Source organism: Eurosta solidaginis, chromosome 5 (assembly GCF_040869045.1).
Source record: "Eurosta solidaginis isolate ZX-2024a chromosome 5, ASM4086904v1, whole genome shotgun sequence".
Classification (NCBI taxonomy): Eukaryota; Metazoa; Arthropoda; class Insecta; order Diptera; family Tephritidae; genus Eurosta; species Eurosta solidaginis.
The window spans coordinates 5,812,476-5,837,488 of NC_090323.1; positions in this window are offsets into that span (position 1 = coordinate 5,812,476).

Genomic DNA, 25,013 nt, shown 5'->3' on the forward strand with positions numbered 1-25,013 from the left:
CAGTAATATAAAATTTCATGCGACTTAAGATTCACGTACTGCTGCTGTGGGTCGCGATATTTTTTACTTGGAAGGATATATGTACGTACATTAGTTTGGGTCGAACTGGCCGGTCAATTAAGACCTCACTTGGCAAGGGAAATGGCTATGAGAGAGTTTGCCGATAGGCCTAACGAGCATCTTATCATTCTCTTGCACGGAGGCTTAAGTTTCTCTCACTTCCACATGGAGTTTCCAGGAGAACTTAGTATTTATTATATATCCAAGATATTTCGTGTTGTAGTTTTCTTGTAGGCTTAGCCCTTGAACATTGGGCTTAATCCGATAAGGAACATTATATTTCCTAAAAGAGTTCTAGCTCGGTCTTGTACACATTGGCAGTTACCCGAACTACAGATGCCCAGGCATGTACATCTCAAAGCACCCGATCCATCAGAGAGCGGATTATTGCTTGTATTGCACTACTTCATAAGAAGTGTGAATGGCTTGTAAACGGACCCAGCATTGGACTATTTGAACAAACCCTCTATAGGCACTCTCAAACCTCGATTAAATTATTCAACATGATAAAAGATAAACAAAAGATAAGTTCCACATTTAACAGTTGTTCTTTATTTAAGTCGTCTAGCCTCGATGGCTGCAGGAAAACAAAAGCCGAATACTTCCGGAGGAACGACGTAAATGCCAAAGTCTACTGAACTTTACGCTGAAGGATCTTTGATGGGTTTTGGGCATCCACATTAGGTGAACAATAAAAAGGTAAAATATTTTTAAGTTGCAGTATTTATACATTAAGAGGAGTTCAACAAATTTTGCACTTCATGAGCTTTTGGGCACTTTAAGTAGATCGCAACACTACAAGCAATATACCCAAGCTGCTTCCTAGAAAGGGAGAGGAACTTCATAAACATTGAAACCACAGCTAAATTAGCAGATAGGCGCAATCACTGCTGAAGAGCAGAACAAGATGCAAGTAAAACCCCAGAACTGGGTCCTCAACCCACCGTGCGAGTTGTACAGTGTAGCAGCGAAAGTTGTAGTACTCGAACGTGATAAAAACTTAGTATCAACATGTACTTGGCAGATAACATAACTGGGTTACATTGAGCGTCTATTATTTAGAACAAAATACTTTAATTGCGACTGCCTTCTTGCTATGTTACAGAACTCTGGCGGTGCACGATGGTTAATTACCTCTGCGTCGAGTTAGGCAACAAGAGAAATTGAATGCGTAAATTAAACCCTAAACCAGCTTCCTCTGAACCTTCAAATACTCCTTGGAGGTTTGGGCTTAGGAAGTTTAGATACTGGCATGCAAAACAGTTTGATCACAGTGGAGTTATTAGAAGACTTCTGGATGTGTATGCGGCAACAGAGTATATTTTGCCCACATTAAATATAGACACGTGTCTTAACGTTAAGGTTTCACTTGAATATGTATTGGTGAGCTGACAAACTATGTAATTAGCCCACTTTACACATATAGTATCTTGCAAACAAGGGCTACAGAATATAAACTTATGTTGCTACGTGCTGGCTATTTTTGTACAATTAGTCGTGCGATAGTGGGTATTAGTTGTGTATTTTTTGTAAAATATCTTTTGTAAAATATATGAAGTTATTATTTTTTGTTTATTATTTTAAAAAAGCAAAGTTATAAGAAATTTACAATATAGGGTAAATTTTAATCTAAACAAAGCGGACATCTTTTGAAAGTTGGTAAACAAAAAGCATATGACTCGAGTTATGGGGAATGCGCATTTACGTAAAGCGGCCAACATACACTGAAAGAAATGGTGCTAGTTAAATCAACAAATCGGTTCTTTTGTTCCTGACTTAACGGAGATTCGGTGAAATTGATCGAATTATGGTTAATTCAACCGAGTTCTTTTTCAAGCGAACAACTTACTTTAGTTATTTCAACAGAAGAGATTTTGGCGCTCTTAAGTTAACAAAATTCTGTAAAATTGACAGATTCCTAATCGATCTAACTGATTTTTCTGTTAACAAAATCGATCTCACTGGTCAATTCAACAGAGATCAACAGTCAATACAAGAGCAAATTTCAAAGAGAATTTTACGCTCACTGCGCTCTCTACTTTGTACTTATGTATGCTGTGTACTATATATATGCACATATTAACGTATGTATATGGCGGCCGCCGTGGTGCGATAGTAGCGAGCTCCGCCTACTACACCGAAGACCCATTGTTCACACCCGGGCAAAGCAACATACAAATTTTAGAAATAAGGTTTTTCAATTAGAAGAAAATTTTCCTAAGCGGGGTCGCCCCTCGGTACTGTTCGGCAAGCACTCCGAGTGCACTTCTGCCATGAAAAGGTCTCCGTGAAAACTCATCTGCCTTGCAAATGCCGCAACATAGGTACTTTCGTAAAAAGCTGTCGCAACAACTTTTTTGTTCATTTGACTACTAAAACGGTCAATTACGAATCAACAATTTGTGCGCAGTTGATTCAACATCTTGTTGCGAAGGATAAAAATTGACAGAAATTTCGGTTGAATTGACCCATATTTCGGTTAATTTTACCAGTCTTTTTTTTTCAGTGTAGAAACTTCTTCAAATCCTATGCTAGAATGAGCATAAGCACTATATAATCCAGAAAAAAATATAGACAGACGTCATAACTTCTTCGGTTTTAAGGGAACCTACGATAAACTTCCATCCATTTCGTTTTTAAAACAACGCCTTTTTTCGTATGCTAAAATACACTTACCTGTATTTTATTGGTTCAAAATCATATCATGCTTGGATAAAGTTTCTATTTTTATATCAAAATTAAATGAAAGCCTTTAAAAATGAATGCAAAAAATATAAAAATTGTATCCTTTGAAAAGACTTTTTTCTGCAAAAATCAAAAAAATATGAATTTCAGCTAAAAATATTTTGTGCAGCATAAACTTACACACCATTTGATTGGCTCTCATGGAAATAAAATTCATCAAAAGCTTCGAAATGGAATGCAAATATAAGTAAAACAAGCATGAAGTATGCTCTAGGCATAACACAAAAACAAAGTAAAAAGAATATACAAAAATATTTCTAAGGACACAGCGTAACGGGCGGCCACCATGGTGTGATGGTAGCGTGCTCCGCCTACCACACCGAAGACCCTGGGTTCACACCCCAGGCAAAGTAACATCAAAATTTTAGATATAAGGTTTTTCAATTAAAAGAAAATTTTTCTAAGCGGGGTCGCTCCTCGGCAGTGTTTGGCAAGAACTCCGAGTGTATTTCTGCCATGAAAAGCTGTCAGTGAAAACTCATCTGCCTCGTAGATGCCGTTCGGAGTCGGCGTAAATAAAGGAGCACGACGTAAATTGGAAGAGAAGCTCGGCCTAAAATATCTTCGAGGGTTATCGCACCTTACATTTATTTATTTTATATAGCGTAACGATCTAATATGTATGTAGCTATGTATATAGATATTCGCTGGCAATAAAATAAAAATTTGATAAAATCCATTAGAGCAGCACTAACTAATTGCGCCGAAAATTGGATTTTTTTTCGTATCTTCAGCGCACAAAAGCTTCCTCCAGCTGCGTTTATTGATGCCAATATCGAATATATGCATATTCCTGGTTATTTTATGTTAGTATATAAGTTTGAATCTGCATGATGTAACCCTTTTGCGAATTTTGGATATCATACGATACACTAGTTCATATGTATATGCATACAAACAAAAACTTATAAATAGCTATCAAAAAATTGCATAGAGTATTAATTCATCTCATTATACTATAATTTACTTTACATTCAATCGAAGACGAACTCACTGGCATGGAAGTAGCGAAATGTCCTTATTGAAATTTTAAAAAAGAAAAAAGCTTTACACAATAAGATAAGGCTTTATATGCTGGCCGTTTAGTAAGTTAGCAGAGATATGGAAGTTAATTATGAGTTATGTTTTAAGGAGAGGTTTCACTCGAGTAGCTGACATGCCGTGTAAGTAACTCACTGTACGCAGATAGTATCTGCCAGACAGAAGTACTAGTGATAGAAACTAATGCTGCTTGTTATAGAATCCTCTAAATGGTCGCCAGGTATACATATGCTGGAGAACTTGCTTTCAGCCTTTAATATGCATGAAAAATAATGGGCTTTTCATGCTTAATGCTCCTACATTCAGCGCTGGACATATTTGTACAACCAGTCATGTTATAGTGTAAAAGTTGTGTGTATTTTGTTCATTTCATCTTTTTTTAATTGTATAACGTTATTTTTTTTAATGATGCATACGGCAGCAACCGTTCGAGTATTCAGGTCGCAGGTTGAAAGTTCTGTTAAACGCTTTATGAATAAGTTGTAAATTTTTCCGGCGAGTATATATGTACGTAAATATCGTCGCTGCGCTAACGAAAACAGTTATGTGTTTTTTTTTAAATTTTTTTATTGCATATTTTATTATCACTATATAGAGCCCACATTTCTGCATATGCCGTTTTTTATATCTCTTTTGGTTTAGAAGTGATCGAAAACAGCTATGTGCTAGCAGTACTAGAAGTACTCTGAAAAACGGTTATGTACTTACTTGCATATAATTATTTTTAATAATTAGAAACCACCTCGCTTCTCAAGGCACCCGCTTCTATGAACCGGAGTGACTCAGAATTTTTCCCGACCAGGGGCTGTCATTTCAGTGTAACCCCATTTAATTTGTTGCGTCCCTTCCACAAATTGTCAGCCTCCCAGCAGATCCTTGCAGCGGGACTGCGCCATATTCTCCTGCTCCGGGAGAATATCGAACCCAATCCGGGACCTGCACCTGACCACGGACCAAAGAAATTGTTTTGCTGCGTTTGCCGGCAAATAATCTTTTTAGGACGGTCACACTCTTGTCAGTGTAAGGGATGGTTGCATCGGATAGGATGTTCTGGGCTAGACACCAATACCTGAAGTCATCGTAACTTTTATACATTTTTGTAGCTCCTCTGTTTACGCCCAAGGGCGTCCCCACTACCTTAGCCTTAGCGCCCCCACTACTTTCTAGCTGTCCCGCTGCTCAGTAAGCCACAACAAGTACCCGTTCTTACTCGGGCCCCACGGAGCCACCAGCTCATACGGCCACTCTTGCTCATAACTACAATCTCCGAAGTAAAGTCGGTAGCAATGCCGAGCATCAGCCCCCGCGCCCGTTTTCTTATCGCCTTCTTTCCGTCACTAGCACACGAGTAGGTCAGAGAAACAGACTCTACCACTTTTACACCGTTTGCCAGCACAGAATATATATATTTGCGACATCTGCCCAATGCAGCTCCTGCTTTGAACGATGCTACTTTCCCAGATGTTCTGGTCTAAGAGACGGCAAACCACAGACGTGTTTCATGGCGCCATGCTGCCAGGCCGCAAGCCCAACTACACCGGGTACGCAAATATTCACCCAGGGACGGTCCAGTCCCAGTGTCACAACAGCAATTGCATCCTGGCCTCCCTCAACTCAGACGTAGTCACCTAACACTTACCCCCAGAGTGACGACGTCTCCCCCGTTGCACTTCAGAATTCTGCAGTTAAAGTGTAATGCGTTAACTGGGAAGATCACGGAGATAGTTGATTTCATGAAGCGGTATAACATCCGCATTGCAGCGATCCAGTAGACCAAATACACAGCAAGATTTGCTCTGCAGACCTGCTGTGGACATAACGTCCACATAAAAGATCGCGAGAGCGGAAATGGAGGCGGTCTTGCGTTTATCACCCACCACTCAGTGCAATATAATCTATTTGATCCCGACATCGGCATTACGCTACGGACTGTCTTACACCCTAAAATCTTGGGTGTGACGTACGATCAGGATCTACATTTTGGTGAGCATGCAGCCGCAATTGTACCAAAAATCCAGAGCCGTAATAAAATCCTTAAATCTCTTTCCCGCAGCACTTGGGGCAAACCAAAGAAGAAACGCTCATTAGTACTTACAAAGCAATTGCCCAACCGATTGCATGCTACGCATCCCCGATATGGTCGGCAAGCCTAAAGACAACTCACTGGAAGAAGCTAGAGGGCTACCAAAATACTGCCCTCAGAACCACTACAGGTTGTCTTCTTTTGTCCCCAGAACACCATCTATATGATAATACTCCCCATCAGGGAGAGAAATGAAATGCTAACCAAACAGTGTCTGTTGAATGCGCAGAAACCTGGGCATCCCAACAGACATCTAATTGATGAAGCTACAACTCCCAGGGGCTTAAGGGGTAATCTCCGTAAGAATTTTGAGGAATAACGGCAAAAATTTCATGCACTTCCCTACCGCCAAAAGCAAATTTAAGTCATGTTGGAAAGCAGCTATGTGTTATAAAGCGGCGCAAATATTTATCACGTCGTAATGGGTTAAAAAACATGATTTTTTCCTTCACACGTCATAAAATATTTAAAAAATACGACATTTGCAAATGGACACCAGAAATAAGTTTTTTTTGATCTCCTGAAAAGTTACTGAAAAACACATAACTGTTTTTGTGAGCGCAGCGACGATATGTAGGTGCAGCGACGATATTTTGAAGCAATGGTGTAAAGGTTTTCAAATATTTTAGAATTTATAACGAGAATAAAAACAGAACAGAAACATGTAAGCAAGCGCAGAGGAGAAAAAAAAATCACGTACCAAAAACAATGTAAAAAAGCACATAAAATGTTCAACAAAATCCAGTTCAATTCGATACAATTCAATTGAAGTGCGCACCCAAAGAAAAAAAAATAATAACTAAAAATCGGCAACTGAAACGGAAAACAAAAAACGCGAATAGGGGTTTTAAAACAAAAGAGTAACCCATCAAATCAGGACATTGCAAAACAGGAAAAAGCAAAAACTCAAAATAACATGGTGCTACAAAAATATATTCTGCAAAAAAAAAAAAAAAAAATAAACAACAATAAACACTCGTGCACGCATTTGGACAAAGAAGGCAAGAGAAAGCGTAACACGCATGTTTCCAGAACGAAGAGCAATACGGGTTAGCAACAGAAAATCATAGACGTCAAATCAAAGTGTCTTACCCTGTACTGACATACATTTCGAACACATCCCCTCTCTGCTAGAGATTAAAACAAAAGCTTTGATTTTAAAGCACCAGCGTTCGCCAAAGGGTGTATCAAAGCCCAACAAACACTGAAAACAAAAATCTCAAATGTTTGAGAAAAACATTGATTCTCAGTTTGATATTCAACATTATTTATCATTTGAAGCAAAATATTTTCTCGACTTTTTCTCAAACGTCGATCTTCAACTTGAGAATAATTTGAGACATACTTGAAAATTTTTTTCTCTCAAATGTTTGAGAAAACATTGATACTCAGTTTGATATTCAACATTATTTATCATTTGAAAAAAGATATTTTATCAACTTTTTCTCAAAGGTTGTTCTTCAACTTGAGAATGGTTTGAGATATACTTGCATTTCGTTCCATTCTGGTTGAAAACCATCGATATCATGGGATATTTTCGTTAATAATAATGTGAATACTTTTTGCGCCAATGGGTTTAAATTTTAAAGTACATAATAAATAAAATAAAACATAGTACAACATGCTTATTTTACATCAATGCTATCGACAGTGTCGTTCATAATTCGTCGATTTCTAATTTGCATACTTTAGCTGAAAATGTAAACAAGCGATTTTATTGAGTGAAGTTGGACAAAAAGTGAAAAAATAAATCTAAACGAGTTAAAAGTGAAGTGAGGCAAATAATAAATTTCCTTACCGAAAGTGGCACAACAGTGGATTCCATTTCGTTCCGCTTTATTCTCGTTGGAGAAAAAGTTGAGAATTCAAAAATTCTTAATTTGAAAATAAAGAAAAATTCCACATTAAAAATGTGCCTTTTAGCTTGAGAATGCTATCAACGGTTTTTTTGAAATGCATTTGAAAACTATCGTTTGAAATGTGAGAAATGGAATGATTCTCAAATGTATCTCAAACTGAGAATTGACAAAAATGTTTATTGGGAGTGCTTAGTGACAATATTTCAGGTGTATTTTCCCTGCCAAAAAAAATTACCAATTACTTACTTACTTACTTACTTACTTACTTTGTGTAGCAGAAGACAATTGGAAAGTTGGACATAGTTTTAGTCGATTTTGTTAGTCTACAGATCGATCAACATAGGCGTGCGGGTTCCAATCCGATAAAATCGAAAGAGCTATCAAATCAATAACAAAAAGATAACTCGTCGATAAAAAATCGATTACAACCCAATTATATGCTAAAAACCCGGTCATAACAAACTTATAGCACGCCGATAACATAACTACCTATAAAAAATCGAAGCACGCCGATAACATTAATTTCGATAAAGAACTGATAATAAAGTGACACGAATTTGATAACGAACCGATATAATTTTTATAACAAACCGATAGCTCGTCGGAAGATTTGCAAAGTAGTAACTAATGATTCTGAAATAATTACGAAAGAAGTGGAAAAGAATCACAAAAATATTTAGAGAGGGTTTCAAAATATTCCATTGAAAAAGCTCTGAATTTGTTACAGGATGGTATTAATGCAATTCCCAGAAGATCTCAAACAAATTCCCAAAGAGTGTGATATTATTCCCAACAGATCGCTAACTGATCCGTTAACACCTCGATAACAAGCCAATGCCACGTGGTTAACACAGTGATAACAAACTAATAGTAAGTGAATGACTTGTCAACATAACAAAACTATTAACTGTCGATAACCCCCCTATCGATAACTATGCGATTAAACATCGATAGCAAACCACTTATCGATTTCAACCCGTTGAATAACATCTCAAATAGCCCCAATATTATATAGACAGAATCGTTAAATATTTCCCACACTGCAGGCAATTTCTTAATGATTCATTTCCAATAGGTACGCCTTTTAATGTAACCCAAAAATGAATTAATTAATTATTTTTATTTGCTTGATTAACATAATTACTTTATTACTTAAACTATGTTAGATAAGGTTGAACTGGCGGGTAAATGAAGACTGAATATGTTACCCAAATTTGTTTGAAGCTCAAACTAAACCGCTGCTTTTTCATCTGGAATGTGCAACCCCTAGTGGCTGAATCCTTGATCTCAGAAACGCAGGATTCGAACACATAACGTGCTCAAACATTTCTTTCTGCCGGTCGAACTTCCTAGATGTACTGTAACTGATGAGGCCTAGCGTATACGCGTGTGATGCTAGAAGGTACAGTCCAGTTAGCATGCCCATTTTAAGCCTTGATTCGAATTGGAGTGCCCACCGGTAATTCATCCAATGTTGCACCCTTCTTTGCCTACTCATCGGCCTTTTCGTTATCCTTTCATGACCGAGAATGCAGTATAGATGTATGGTCCCATTTTAGGGAAGTCTTTCCAATGCTTCTTTGCGTTCCAGGACACTCTCTGACGAAGTACGCCACTGCAGCTTTAGCACGCTTCCAGCAGAATTTATGTTGCTATCTTCATGACTACAAGAATTTTAAAGAACTTTGCCGACTCAACTCATTAAAATACCTGGTAAAGCTCGCTAGGCCAAAAAGTAAAAACAAATCCAAATGGCTAGTAAGCTAAATTTATTTAAAAATCAACAAAAAACGTGAGCCTTAAGTTCACATTATTGTTGAAAGGCAATAGATTCTGAAAAAAGACAAACAAAATCGACAATATCTGAATAAAGCAATGTCATGAAATGGTTGGTAACTGCAAGAGCTTATGGGCACTTTAAAGTTTACACATTTACATTATCAGGCAGCGAAAACAATGGCCTGTGAAAGTCATAAAGGTTTAAAAGTGCAACAATGGCGCCATCGAATCAATAGACACTTGCGAAGGGGACTGCGAACTCCAGAAAACTGAGAGTTGGATCCAAAAGTGTACACGCATACAAACATATAAGCAGATAATCGCGTAACTGACATAGCTTAAAGCAAACTCGTTGGAATGATGGAGATTCCGCCAATGTCCATCAACAAAATATGCAAAGGTAAATGTTCAAAGCGGCCAATGATGTAGAAAAATAGCACAGTTAGAAGCAGAAAGAAGAAGAATATACCATAGGTATTTATATGCAAATATCAAATAAGTAAAAGGATAAACGCATACAGGTACGCGCCACGTTGGACTATGAGGCGGCGCACACACAGTAAAATCAAATCAAAATCTAATCACAACTACATATTAAACAAAAGCTATTAATATGCATATAAGCACTTAAGTTTATAAGAATTATAATAGCTAAGGTACATTTTTGCATGTTGGAGGTGCAGGAGTTCGTGACATATTCTGGTCTGGCATATAAATGACAAGCACGCCCCTTTGTTATGCCGCGGTAGGCGGTAATGCTTCGGAGGGACACACACATACTATATATGTTCATATGCAACAAAAAGCGCCACAGTGGTCGTGACCATGTCCATCACGAGCTGACTGACTGACGCGCTATATGTGACATATGGCAGTGCTGGACAGCAATGACCCCGCTATTTTGTTGCCTTTGCTATTAACATGGGCGTATGTAGCGCGGGTGACCGAAAAGCATTTCACCACATAGGGAATTTTGTTTTTGCATGATGAAGATATTTACCAAATATAAAAATACGGGTTACCTATGCAAATATCAAGGTAGTACCAACCAACAATTGGGTACGTTTTCACTATTTATTCAGCGGATTAAGCACCAAAAGAGAAACGATAACAAAAGGTTAAGATGTGTTATGTGTTATCCCAGAAACCGAGCTTATCGCTTTGAGAAAACGATAGACATTGCTTCAACCAAAACAACAAACAGGATATGATTTACGCAGATCTCGGAAAAATGGTCTGAGAAAAAACATGTTTATATCTACGTAACAGCAAAAAAACCTCAAAGATAATCATCAGAACATTTTGCGAAGTAGATGGAAACTTCAAGGGCCTTAAATCAAGAGAAAAAAGGATTAAGATCCAATTACGACGAAGTTTGAGGGGGAGAAATATATCAACGATATTGCTCTTTGTAGGACTTTTAGACTAATTTAACAAAGATTCACCACTTATAAGACTCAAAGGCAAAGGAATACCAAATGGTGGAGAAACGAGCTCCAAAAGAATGCGAGAGGTGCTGAAACAAGCTTTGTGATCAGTTGAGGATCACCGAGACACCAGCTGAGCAAAGAGAGTGTAATGGAAATTCTCCTGAGGTGTTCTATGAAAACGGTAAGTTGGGAAAAGCCTCTGAAAAGGTGAAATATTTCATTGTGTATGTTGGAATTGATTCTGGATAAGTAAAAGTTTAAGGTATAATACCCTGGGAATAAGATTAGCCGAGCATGTATCCGCATATGACTTTGTTGACTCTTTTTTGATTAGGGCTGGTTTATGTTTATTTGGTTCAAATGGCGGAGTTCTTGTGTGTCGGGTCTCTTTGTTGATGTCTGTGTAATGCTGGCACAACTTATCATCAAATCTTCTTCGATTCGCTCAGCTGCTATTGTTGGGCAATGTTTAAAATTTTGTTAGAAATAAAGTCACATGATCTCTCAGAAGTGATATCACCTATGGATTTGTATGCAACTTTGCGCAACATAGAAGAACTTCAAAAACTTATTAAAATTATATCTTCATTTTTGACTGACGACTGGTTACGCTCCTGACCATTGAATTTACCGCTAACAACAATATTGATGTGCATACGTAATTTTTTTCCCCTGTCAGGTACATAAACACAAAACGCCACTGGGCGCTTGAACATAGCGCATGTTGAATCAATAATGTGGCAACTACTCAAACATGCCAATGTAGTAAACACGCAAGCGGCGCTATATACACACATAAAGATGCAGGTGTTGGCCGCGGCTACATTGCAGAGGTCGCTGTATTAAATGCGATGGCTGTTTTGCTCTTTCAACAAGCATGATTGCTCGCTGACATGTTTCCACATTTTTCGAAAATCCTAACTACTCACATATTTGCTCATAGTTTTTGGGGGGCGCATTAGCATTTGTGGCGCCACCGTGATTCAAAGGTTGCGCGCACTCTGTAAGCGCCACATCGTCACAGGAAAGGAAAGTCGGTCGACAGTGTATAAAAACTGAGCGTGGCTTCAACAGATTTCGTCCATTTCTACAGAAAACAGTTATCGTCGTAGAAGCTATGGCCCTTACCAAATTTTACAACGATGTGTAAATTTGTATTCAACTTATGGCATTAAAAGTATTCTAGGCAAATTAAATGAAAAAGGGCGTAGCCACTCCCATTTTCAAATTTTCTTTTATTTTTGTATATCATTACTGGAGTTTGATGTTGACATAATTTATTCACATAATGAAAATATATTAAATTTTTTGTTAAAACTTGACCTTTAAAATTTTTTTTTTAAGTGGGCGTGTTCTTCATCCGATTATATAGTAATAGGAGTAACGTTTCTGCCAAATTTCATCATGATACCTTCAACGACTGCCAAATTACAGCTTGCAAAACTTTTAAATTGCCTTCTTTTAAAAGTCGGTGCCACGCCTGTTGTCCAAAATTTTACTAATTTTCTATTCTGCCTCAAACGGTCAATCCACCTACCAAGTTTCATCGCTTTATCCGTCTTTGGTAATGAGTTATCGCACTTTTTCGGTTTTTCGAAATTTTCGACATCGAAAAAGTGGACGTAGTTAAGACCGATTTCTTTCATTTTAAACAGCCATCTGAGATGAATGCCCAGAAACTTACGTACCTAGTCTCATTAAGGTACCTCAAAAGTCACTCAAGTTATCGTTGTTGTAGTTAGAAGCAACTCGTTTATTTAATATATGTAAAGCTTACAGGGTTGCCGTACTTAGAACTAGGTATTGTAGATATTATTAGTAGTAGGTATATAAAATAGATCTATTACGATATATATATTTAAATACAACAATCGTGTTAACGGACAGACGGACGGACGGACGGAAATAGCTAAATGAATTTCTTTTTTCGCCCAAGTCATTTTGATATACAGAAGTCTATATCTATCTCGATTAGTTTATGCCGTTATGGGTTACCGTTATGAGCTCTGCTCAGCAGAGTATAAAAATAGAAAGACTTATCATACTTACTATTATATGTATCCTGCATTGCAAAAAAACTATGCATCTTAGACCTCTCAAGTATGTGTTGTTTGTCCTTTTTCTATATTTCTGGTCTTAGAGTATGAATTCCACCAAAAGATGCTCCAGCCTTCTAGCTGATATTTTGAGCAACAATGTCAACGATTGTTTTTTACTGTCACCAGCTATTTACTATCACTCCTTGACAGAGCTCTGAAAATGTAACATTGTGTTTTGTGAAATTCTTTGATGAATGTTTTACATTTTGAATGTAGCGACTATTTTTCTTTTTCACATTCTCTTACCTTCAAAATTTGACCTTAGATATGTCTCCATGATAATAAATTTTTAAAATCCCTTTAGTTCTAAAGCACCATCGTGAACTTAAACCGCTAAGCCTAAAAGGTGTTTTCCCTTGCACTACTTAATCGTCCAATATCCTTAAATCACCTAAGCCTCAGTAGCCACACAACTCAAACAAGCGCTTTTCTCTAACTACAAACTTTACAAACGAAATGCGCCATAATGTAGGCAACTCAACGTAGAGTGCACTAAAGACCAACCACAAAGGATAGAACAAACAGCGCAGAAGATTGTTTGCTTGCTGAAGTTTGTTGCTGCTCTCGCAAAGGTAGGTGTTGTAGTAATGTGTGGTGCTGAGGTTAAACACTTACAGGAAGTGGCATGATTAAAACGCATTCGCTTGTTGCGTCAGCATTGCGATAACTGTTTTCTGTAGAAATGGACGAAATCTGTTGAAGCCACGCTCAGTTTTTATACACTGTCGACCGACTGTCCTTTCGCTCTGCGGTTAATACGATAACGTGAGCAAAAATCGATATATCTTTACTGAACATAGTTCACGTACTTACCTAAACTCACTTTATCTTGGTATTAAAAATGGGCGAAATCCAACTATGACCACGCCTACTTTTTCGAAATCGAAATTTTGGAAAAATGAAAAAAATGCCATAATTCTATACCAAATACGAAGAAAGGGATGAAACATGGTGATTGTTTTTTTTGTACGCAAAATACAACTTTAGAAAAAACTTTGTAAAAGAGATGTGACATCTAAAATATTAAGTAGAAGAAAATGAAAAAGTTCTGAAGGGAGAAATCAAAAGCCCTAGGAATCATGACAGGAATACTGTTCGCGGTATTACATATATAAATAAATTGGCGGTACCCGACAGAAGATGTTCTGGGTCACCTTGATCCACATCTTGGTCGATATCTCGAAAACGTCTTCACATATACAACTAAGGGCCACTCCCTTTTAAAACCCTCATTAATACTTTTAATTTGATAGCCATATCTTACGTACATATTATAGAGTCACCCCTGGTCCACCTTTATGGCGATATCTCGAAAAGGCGTCCACCTATAGAACTAAGGCCTACTCCCTTTTAAAATTATCATTAATCCCTTTCATTTGATACCCATTTCGTACAAACACATTCCAGGGTTACCCTAGGTTCATTTTCCTACATGGTGATTTTCCCTCATTTGGCAAAGGATGAAGGATTATCGTCCTAAAAAACGTCATCCTTGGTCTACAATTTGGTCGATATTTCCCAAAAGTATGTGATATGTATTAAAAACCACTTATAAACCATCTACGAAAACCTGTGAAACCAATGCAGCTAAACTCTCAGCTGAGTATGTAATGTTCGGCTACATCCGAACTTAGCCTTCCTTGTTTGTTTTATATCGGGTCGCCGAGCATATGGGTATAGATGAAAATTAATAAGCGAATGAGCTAGCGTAAAACGATGCATCCCTCGAACAGTTTGTACTGTAAGCGGCCCGTTAAGATAAGACTCCAGCTATTAATAGTTACACTGCTGCCAGATTTAGAAGCAGCAAGTGGCATATACCCTAGGAAGTTTACACTATAAGTCAAGGGAATGGTGATATTTTGCAACAAAGGTCCTGGTTTTAGAGAGGGGTTTTCAGTTTCGTCGCTGAGCAAATTTCTGGTATAAATACAGACTTATTCCCTTTAGGTGAGGTCCTCACTAATCAGGCAGCATGCAATGCCATCGTATACACATGGAGTTGCAAAATAAGTATGCAAAAGCTGCGCCGCAGAAGTAGCCAAGTGGCAACAACAAGAACCAAAAAACGCATGGTAAATAATTTTTAATAAATACCTAATGAAAACTTCAAATCATAGGCACGGATAGGCAATAAGGCTTCTTCAACCACACAAATAAGAACTTTGGAGTAAACGATTATTGCCTACATAGATAGTCCTTTTTTTTAAGTTCTCCGGAAGATTTACGATCCTGTCCGTGATGCGAGTTTGGAAGAAGATATAATGATAAAATGTATAAGCTCTACTCAGTTATGAAGAAAGCGCAGCGAATAAAAACCCAAAGGCTTTCCTGGCTAAATCATGTTATGTGGATGAACGAAGACGCTCCTGTCAAGAAAGCATGTTAGTCGACACTGTAGTTTGAAAGCAGAAAAGGGGCCCGTCTCTGAATTGAGAGAGGCAGATGGAAAAAGACTTAACTTGGTACAAAACTGCCAAAATTGCTTAGGCGTTTAATAATTAATTAATGATGACGATGACATAGTACATGCTGAGGCACGGAGTGAAGACATGGCATTTTTTACAATGCAAATATATGCAGCGGTGTGAACAGTTATTATTTGCATAGATGTTCCGTGCTGAGACATGGATTGGCAAAACGTATCTTCACGCCGAGCGCCTTTGTAGGGCCTAGCGCGCAACCCACTTCGCGACGGAATGCTTGTAGGTAGTACCGGGAAAAAGGTACATTGGACGGTTAAACGCTTACTCCGGTTAAAGATCCACACTTACTTTGAGGCTTCCGAAGCTTTTTCCTCTGAAAAAAAAAAAAAACAAACATCTTACTTGCCTCCTTTCTTAATTGGAGCTTTTCTCTGAGTTATTAGTCAATGGCTGAGTTCAAGATGCTTACTTTAGGCCAAAGCTTCAGCAAAGACTTAAACTAAAACTTATTTAATGGTAAAACCTTTTGTAATTGTACAGAAAGAAAAAGAAATTTTGTGTAAGCAAAGTATTAAAACAACATTTGAAATAACAAAAGAAAATCAAATACCAAATGCGTAATAGAGAAAAATAAAATGTGGAAAAATTGCAAGAGATGATGTGATGGCGACTCACCCTCAAAGCTAACAACTCCACACTCATACGAAACAAAGGTTATAACAAATAAGGCAGTACAGTAATTCATAAGCAAGGTATTAGAAAGACGATTTATCGTGGGTTATGAGGTGGTTGCTATGCCAGCAAATTGAGAAAAGGGAGCGTAAAATATGTGCGGCACGCCGGCGGAAGTAAACTCCTGTTGCTCACCGGCTTCAAAAAAAAAAAACAAGTGAAACACTGAGAAAACCGCCTGTTGCCAAGTGAACTTAGCACCGAAACATAATGCGTCAGCGGTTGAGTGTAAATATATAAAAGCTTAAGAAGGGTTGAACAGGGTCGGTAATAAAAATGTACATACATTTATACTGCGCGGATACCTTTTTCCCGCACGATGTAAAGCATTTTGAAGAGGGATGGAAAAAGAGATATTTTATAGAACAACAATGCCTTGATGTACTTGCACGATGAAGGGGGGACCTTCGAAAGCATGTTAAGGAGTTGTTTAAGTACTCGTACTCGTACTCGTACTACGCAGTGGAGTTGAATGAAGTAGCAAGCCAAGAAACAGCAGCGGTCGGTCAGGTCAGTCAATGAGGGATGTTTTTACGATGGGGTGGTTGTAAGTGGATTTCTAAACACACGGCAGGCAGCACAATAAAATAAGATACGCAATAACTAGAAGTACCTGAAAACAAGGTCGTAGTAAATACTTTATTTAGCCTGGTGTAGAAGTTAATGCAGCTAAAAAAATGTTTGACCTATTGCAGCACCGTTCTATTGTGAGCTTAACATTTAAGGGACATTTTAATACTTTCCCGCCCTTAGTTCTCAATACAATCTAGCTAAATCATATATGACAGGGATATCACCTAATCTTCGACTATATAACTAACCGTGGTCATGCCGTGCATAGTATCCAATTAGTATCCAAAATTAAGTAAAAAAACGAATTTCGAATTAAGTATTTGAAAAAACGTTGTTATTTTTATGTTTCATTGGAATGCGCTCTCATGTGGCACTAATCCTAGCGCACATTCCACACGCACACGGGATTTGGGATTAAGGCGCCGCTTACGATAGGCAGATCTTTAAATATATATGTATGTTTATATATGCAAGGGGTAATATACCTCGGATGGTAATATAGGTCGAACTTCTCTTCCAATTTGCTTCGATCATCTTTTAATTTTTCCTACGAATTGGCGGAATGGGACCTACATGTTTGACGCCGACCTCGAATGGCATCTGAGTTTTCACTGAGAAAGTTTTCATGGCAGAAATACACTCGGAATGTTTAACAAATTCTTGCAGAGGGTCAACGCCGTTTTGAAAACCTTTTTTATAATTGGCAAAACTTGCTTCTAAATTTTAGATTTTCTCTGCCCGTGAATCGGATCGGTGTGCTGGGCGGAACATCCTATCACCACACCATGGAGGCCGCTATGCCACCGCGGGTATATTCTGAGCCCTCATAAATCGCAGGGCAGCAAACAAAAGCGAACTTTACTGACTAGGCCATTTTATGAAAATTTACGAAGATGCTCTGGCCAAGAAATTATTTTAGTCGACACCGAAGTTTAAAAGAAGAGAAAGGGGAAGACCACAACTGAGTTGGGAGAGACTAACCTTGGTGATCTCAATTGGCGTCAGCTAAAGAGAGACAGGGAAAGTTGGCGCGACTTGTTACGAAATGGCCAAAATTGCTTAAGCAACGCAATTAATTATGATGATTATGTTCTGAAGAGTTATTTATATTTACAGTAGACAAGGCAGGGAACATAGCCCAATTGAACAAAAGAAGCATTAGAGTAATCAGCGGATTTTCATAAACCATATGCCTCAGTTTCGCACATATTATGTACTGGTATTCCAGATTTGATCTTATTATGGGGAAAAACACAATGCCTACATATGTAAGTTAAGGTATTCTACTGTATGGCTTTGGTGTGAAAGAGTTTTCTTTGAGATTTTTGATGAGTTTGAAAATGTAAAATGAAAATTTTTGAAATTTCCTGGTAGAATAAAATTGTTACTGAACAACAAAAGATCTCCATAAAATTTTTTTAATAAAATTATTATTTGGCGCCCAACGTGGGGCTGTCTTAAAGTTTTCTTTTCAAAGGATTATAAAATCCTAGATATGAAGCTCCGTTGAATTCGCTTTGTGAAAAATAAAATAGTGACTATTAAAAGGATCATAAAATCCTAAATATTTCTATTGAAACTTTTTTTAAAAAGTGAAATAAAGTAACTCCATAAATTTTGAACGTGCAAAAAAAGGTTCATAAAATCCTATACGCCGCATCATTCATAATCCCTAAAGAACAAGCAATTTTTAACGGAGAAAAAAAGTAAGGCAGCGCTCGAATCCTGAAAAACAATTGCCGATTCTTATAGGCAAAGGAAAATATATTCCAGACGGGTTAGTCTTTAACGGAAGGATAAGAAAATAATACAATCAACTAACATCATTTAATCAATTTATATTCTTCAATCAAATAATCTTTTAATCGATCAAGTACCTATATCTAAAAATAAAATATAAACTGTAAGTAGATATCAAAATTGATGTGGCTATTTGGTTTAAATATTTAAATTTATTATGAGGGCATAAAAAGTCCTATTGTTAAAAGAAAATATTATCATTTGATTTATATGCGATTTTGAATGTTTTTTTTTTTTTGTGAAAACCATTCTAGGGTACTGCGCAAATATTAAGATTGTTTTTATAAATTTTTTTTTTTACATAGGATCCTTTTCGACTTTACTTATAAAAAAAATAGAATACTTAAATTACATACAATTTGTAATTTAAATTATTTGTGTAATAATTTAGGATAGTTTGGGTTAATAAAATGAGTATAACACGGGAACAGGTATTGGAAATAATTAAGGTAGCAAGTGATAATACTAGACAGGAGTTATATAATAAAATAGAGGCAAGTGAAAATGCTAGGCGAGAATTAGCGGCTAAACTAGATTCGCTTACTTTGGCTCTTGGGCGATTAGAGGTACCAAATGTAGAGGCTTACAAGCCAGTGGAAATAATTTCTACAATTGATTCAGGGAACTGTAGTTTAGATTTAGTTAAATCTTTACCGGAGTTTGCTGGTGATGCTTCATGTTATCCAGCATGGCGTTCTGCTGCGAATTTCGCAATCAAATATTACCCTAAGGGATCAGATAAATATTACGTAGCTCTAGGTATACTTAGAAATAAAATTACCGGTTCCGCCAACATGACGTTGTCATCTTTCAATACTGTTTTAAATTTTGAAGCGATCATTGAAAGGCTGGATCAGACGTACGCAGATAAAAGACCCATATATGTTCTTGAAAATGAGCTGAGTATCCTTAGGCAGGGTAGTCTATCTATTGCAGAGTATTATGGTAAGGTTGAGGAGCATTTAATTTTGATAATTAAGAAGCATATAATGACTTACAGTAACAATAATGAAGTAATAGATGCGCTAAATGAGAAAGCCAGAGAAAATGCTCTACGTGTTTTCATCTCTGGGCTCCGTCGTCCTTTATGTGATATCCTTTTTTCATTAAGGCCAAAGGACCTCCCTACTGCATTAGCCATTGCTAAGGAATTAGAATCGAATCATAAACGGTATGACTTTGCAAACACTTTTGCTATAGGTAATATGATAAAACCTAACAATTTCCGTCCATCTGTAACTCTGAGTAAACGTAGTCCGTTATCAGGCTCAAATTTTAAAAATCAACCGCAGCAAATGGAAGTGGACCCAGGGTCATCATTTTATAAGCAAAGGACACCAGGAAGTCGGAATGTTAATTCTGCTCACCCGTCAAATACCGCTCATCCTGAGCAATTGCCGAATCGATTAGTACCATTTAAACGCCCTAGGGAACTATCTGGCTCTTTTGAGAGGCCTTTGGAAAAAACTCAACGTATAAATTATATGCCTGACAAAACTGATCAGTTTTGTGAAGAACTTAATTATAATGAAAATAATATTGGTGGGATTGAATTAGATGATAATGAGTCCCAAATTCAAGTTTCAGATTTTAGTGATGAGATAAATTTTTTAAACTAAATTCGCTCCTGCCATACATTACTAAAAAAATGGTGAATGGACAGGAGCTTCGTTTCTTAATTGATACTGGTACATCGAAAAACTATATTAAAAATTTTTCATTTCTTCGTGGAGTTAAATTAATAAAACATCCGTTTAGATTAAAATCAATAAATGGAGTCAATTTAATAAATCAAAAGTGTCTAGTTAATTTACTTGATCATACTTCAACGTTTTACTTGCTTGAAACATTAAACACGTTTGACGGTATTATAGGATATGACTTTTTAAGAGAAATTGATGCGAAAATTTATACAGAAAGTGGATATTTGTGTTATCGAAATGGTAGAGTTGCAATTGAACAGCTTAATTGTAATCAAGTTAACCTGATTACGATAACAGAAGATTCAGTTCCGGAACATGTACGTGATCATTTCAGAGAAATGATAAATAATAATATTAATGCGTTCGCGAATCCAAACCGAGCCTTGCCTTTTAATACAAATGTAGTAGCTAAAATACGTACAGTAACAGATGATCCTATTTATAGTAGAGGTTATCCTTATCCTATGTCTGCTGCAGATTTCATTAATAATGAAATACTTAGTCTTCTGAAAGATGGCATAATTAGAAAATCGTGTTCTCCATATAATTCTCCAATACACGTTGTAACAAAAAAGGGGTTGGATGAAAATGGAAAGCAAAAGTTGCGAATGGTAATTGATTTCCGAAAAATCAATGAAAAAACTATATCAGATAAATATCCAATACCCGATATTTCTGTAATTTTGTCAAATTTAGGAAAATCACGGTTTTTCACTACTCTTGATTTGAAATCTGGTTTCCACCAGATAAATTTATACGAAAAGGACAGGCAAAAAACTGCTTTCAGCATTAATAATGGAAAATACGAGTTTTGTCGTTTGCCGTTTGGATTGAAAAATGCCCCAAGCATTTTTCAGCGTGCAATTGATGATGTTCTACGCGACGAAATAGGTAAGACATGTCACGTTTACATCGATGACATTATTATTTTTTCACGCGACGAAGATACACACATAAGAGATGTAGATAAAATTTTAAAAATGTTGGAACAATCAGGAATGAGGGTATCGTTAGATAAGTCGAAATTTTTTAAGACATATGTTGAGTTTTTAGGATTCATGGTTTCACAAAATGGTATTCGAACCTGTCCTGATAAAGTTCGGGATATAATTAACTATAAAATGCCGGAGACATTACGGGGGTTGCGATCTTTTCTTGGGCTAGCTGGCTATTATCGCAGGTTTGTTAAAAATTATGCTTCAATAGTGAAACCATTAACAAAATTTTTGCGTGGTGAGAATGGCCATATTGACGCAAATAAATCGAAACATGTGAAAATTAATTTTGATCGTGAAGCAGAGTTGGCATTTACAAAAATTAAGAACATACTTGCTTCGGAAGATGTACTTTTACAGTATCCAGATTTTAATTGTCCATTTGAGCTAACAACTGATGCTTCGTCAAATGCATTAGGAGCGGTATTATCTCAAAATAGTAAACCAATCACAATGATTTCTCGAACGCTTTCTTCCACTGAGCAAAACTATGCAACAAACGAACGTGAGATGTTAGCTATTGTTTGGGCATTGAAAGCGTTGAGACATTATTTGTATGGTACAAAAAATGTAAGGATATTTACTGACCATCAGCCACTTATATTCTCTATTTCGGAAAAAAATCCAAATACAAAAATGAAAAGATGGCGTGCATTTATCGAAGAATTTTCTCCAACATTTCATTATAAGCCTGGAAAAGAGAACAAAGTAGCTGATGCTCTTTCAAGACAGTATATTAATAACCATACTATTACTTTGGAAACAGTGCATAGTGAAGAATCTTCAACAGATGTAATTGAAACTGTTAAGTGCCCTGTTAACCAATTTAGAAATCAAATTGTCTTAACAAAAGGACCATCTTTTATTAAAACTTCTAAGGTTGTTTTTAACAAATTTATACGCCATACTATTGTTTTTGATTCTATTGAAAATTTGTTATTGTGTTTAAAAGAAGTCGTTAATCCTAGTAGGACTAATGCTATTCACTGCGATCTACAGACTTTGGCGGAAGTTCAAAATCGTATAGTTTCTTCATTTCCAGGTATAAAATTTAGACATACTGAATTGCTTGTAATAGATTTGACAAATAAAAATGATCAGCTTGAAGTTATAACTGCTGAACATAATCGAGCCCATCGTTGTTTACTTGAGAATTTTAAGCAAATTATTAGTGAGTATTATTTTCCTGATATTAAAAAAACTTTAAAATCAATTATTACAAACTGTAAAATATGTTTGGAGAATAAATATCAGCGAAAGCCCTCTAACCTAGTTATTGGGAGGACTCCAATACCAAATTACCCTGGCGAAATCCTACATCTTGATATTTTCATAACAGATAAACAGTTTTTCTTAACTTGCGTAGATAAATTTTCAAAATTTGCTGTTGTTAAACCAATTGCGTCTCGATCTACTTTGGATATAAAAGATGCTTTACTTGAAATTTTATTAGTTTTCAAAAACACGAAAATAATTGTTTCAGACAATGAAAGGGCTTTTCAGTCAAATGTTATAAAAACTTTGTTAAGGGATAATTTTTCAATAGAGCAATTTTTCATTCCCACACTACACAGTGAAACCAATGGTCAGGTGGAGAGGTTTCACTCAACATTAATGGAAATATCTCGCTGTATTAAAGAGCAACAGCAGTTAAATGAGACAGTGGACCTTGTTTTGTTGGCAACAAATAAATATAATAATAGCATTCATTCAACAATAAACTCTAAACCAATTGAAATTTTTCAAAATAGTTCGGCTAGTGAATTAAGTAAAGTTCGGGAGAGATTATTTAAGGCTCAGGAAGAGACTTTAGAAAGATGCAATAAAGATAAAACAATGAAATCATATGAACCTGGGGAAAAAGTTTTCGTAAGGAGAAATAGGCGACTAGGAAATAAATTTGATAAAATATTTGTGGAAAAAGTAATTGAAAGGGACCTTGGTACATCAGTTTTAATCGAAGGAAAAAAGATTCATAAAAGCAATCTAAGATGAGAAAAAACATATTAAATTTTTTTTTTTTTTTTTTTTTTTTTTTTTTTATTAAATCTTTATATTATTTTTGATTGTAATATCAATTTTGAATATTTACATGTATTTAATTATGTTGTTTAATGGATGTTTGCTGTTAAATTGTGAATTTTAAGTTATTATATCTTATGATATTTCAAACGCTGTAGTCATATAGTAGAATTAATCCTATTAATTAAAACGAGGACGTTTCATATTAAAAAGGGGGAGTAGTTAAGGTATTCTACTGTATGGCTTTGGTGTGAAAGAGTTTTCTTTGAGATTTTTGATGAGTTTGAAAATGTAAAATGAAAATTTTTGAAATTTCCTGGTAGAATAAAATTGTTACTGAACAACAAAAGATCTCCATAAAATTTTTTTAATAAAATTATTATTTTGTATATTGAAATTCATCGGTAACACTTCTCGATGAAATCATCTGGTATCACCTGCTTATATAAACCACAAAAGCCCAGAGCACGGAGTTAGTTTGCAAATATATCGCGGTTTTTGGTGGAGGTCGTTGAGCCTACTACTGGTAATACTATGGACTTATTTCAGTACAGTGAGAAGTCCTTAGGAACCGGTCACTTCAACCTAATCTAACCTAAACCACAAAACCTGTGTTTGACCGAATTTAGCGATGTATTAAAAGAGAAGCATTTGGCTAGTAAGACCAGGACGGCGGAAACTGATTCATATCATGTTTTTCTTGGAAAAGAGGGCATGGGTACGAAATAAATTTTTAGAAACTGGAAGTGTACACATTTTATGTATAGTTATTTTTTTACTGTGGTCAGTCGTAACCGTAGTCGTAGCTATTTCTATAACCATAAATGCAACCGTAGCCATAACCGTAACAATAACAATAACCATTACAATAATCATAACTATTACCGTTACCCTACCTATTACTATAAGCATAACCACTACCGTAAGCATCACTATGACCAAACCCAAAACCATTCCCTTACCATAAACTCAGTCATAACCATAGCCACAACCGCAACCATAACCATAACCATAACCGCAACAATAACTATAACCGCAACCGTAATATAAACATAACCAATACTGTCACTAGAAACGAACCCACAACAGCAATCATAACCGAAACCATAACCGTAATCATAAGCAAAACCGTAACCATAGCCGTAAACCATAAAACTAACCATAACCGTAAAGCTAACATTAATCATAACCATAATCGTAAACAAAACCGTAACCATAATCGAAACCATAACAGTTACTATAACAGTAAGCACAATCGTAACCATAGACGTAAATATAAACATAACTGTTACCATAAACGTAACCATATTTGTAAATATAATCCTAACCGGTACCATAAATCTAACCATATTTGTAAATATAACCGTTACCATATTGGTAGCCATAATCCTAAAAATTATAGTAACAAACGGTAACCGTGTTCATAATCATACTGTAACCCCGACTGTAACCATAGGTAATCATCACTCAAAGGACTTTCTATTCTTGGAGTAGCGATGTTTACACAACGGTCAGTCCCCAAATTACCTTACTTGTGCGCCGCTCCGAAATATAGGTACAAGGACATCTTTTTACAGCTCTTGGATCTGCCGGCATCAAAAATGCTGCCAAACCAAATTCTTTACGCCCAAGGCACTACTATATTAGGCTGATTATACAGAAAAGA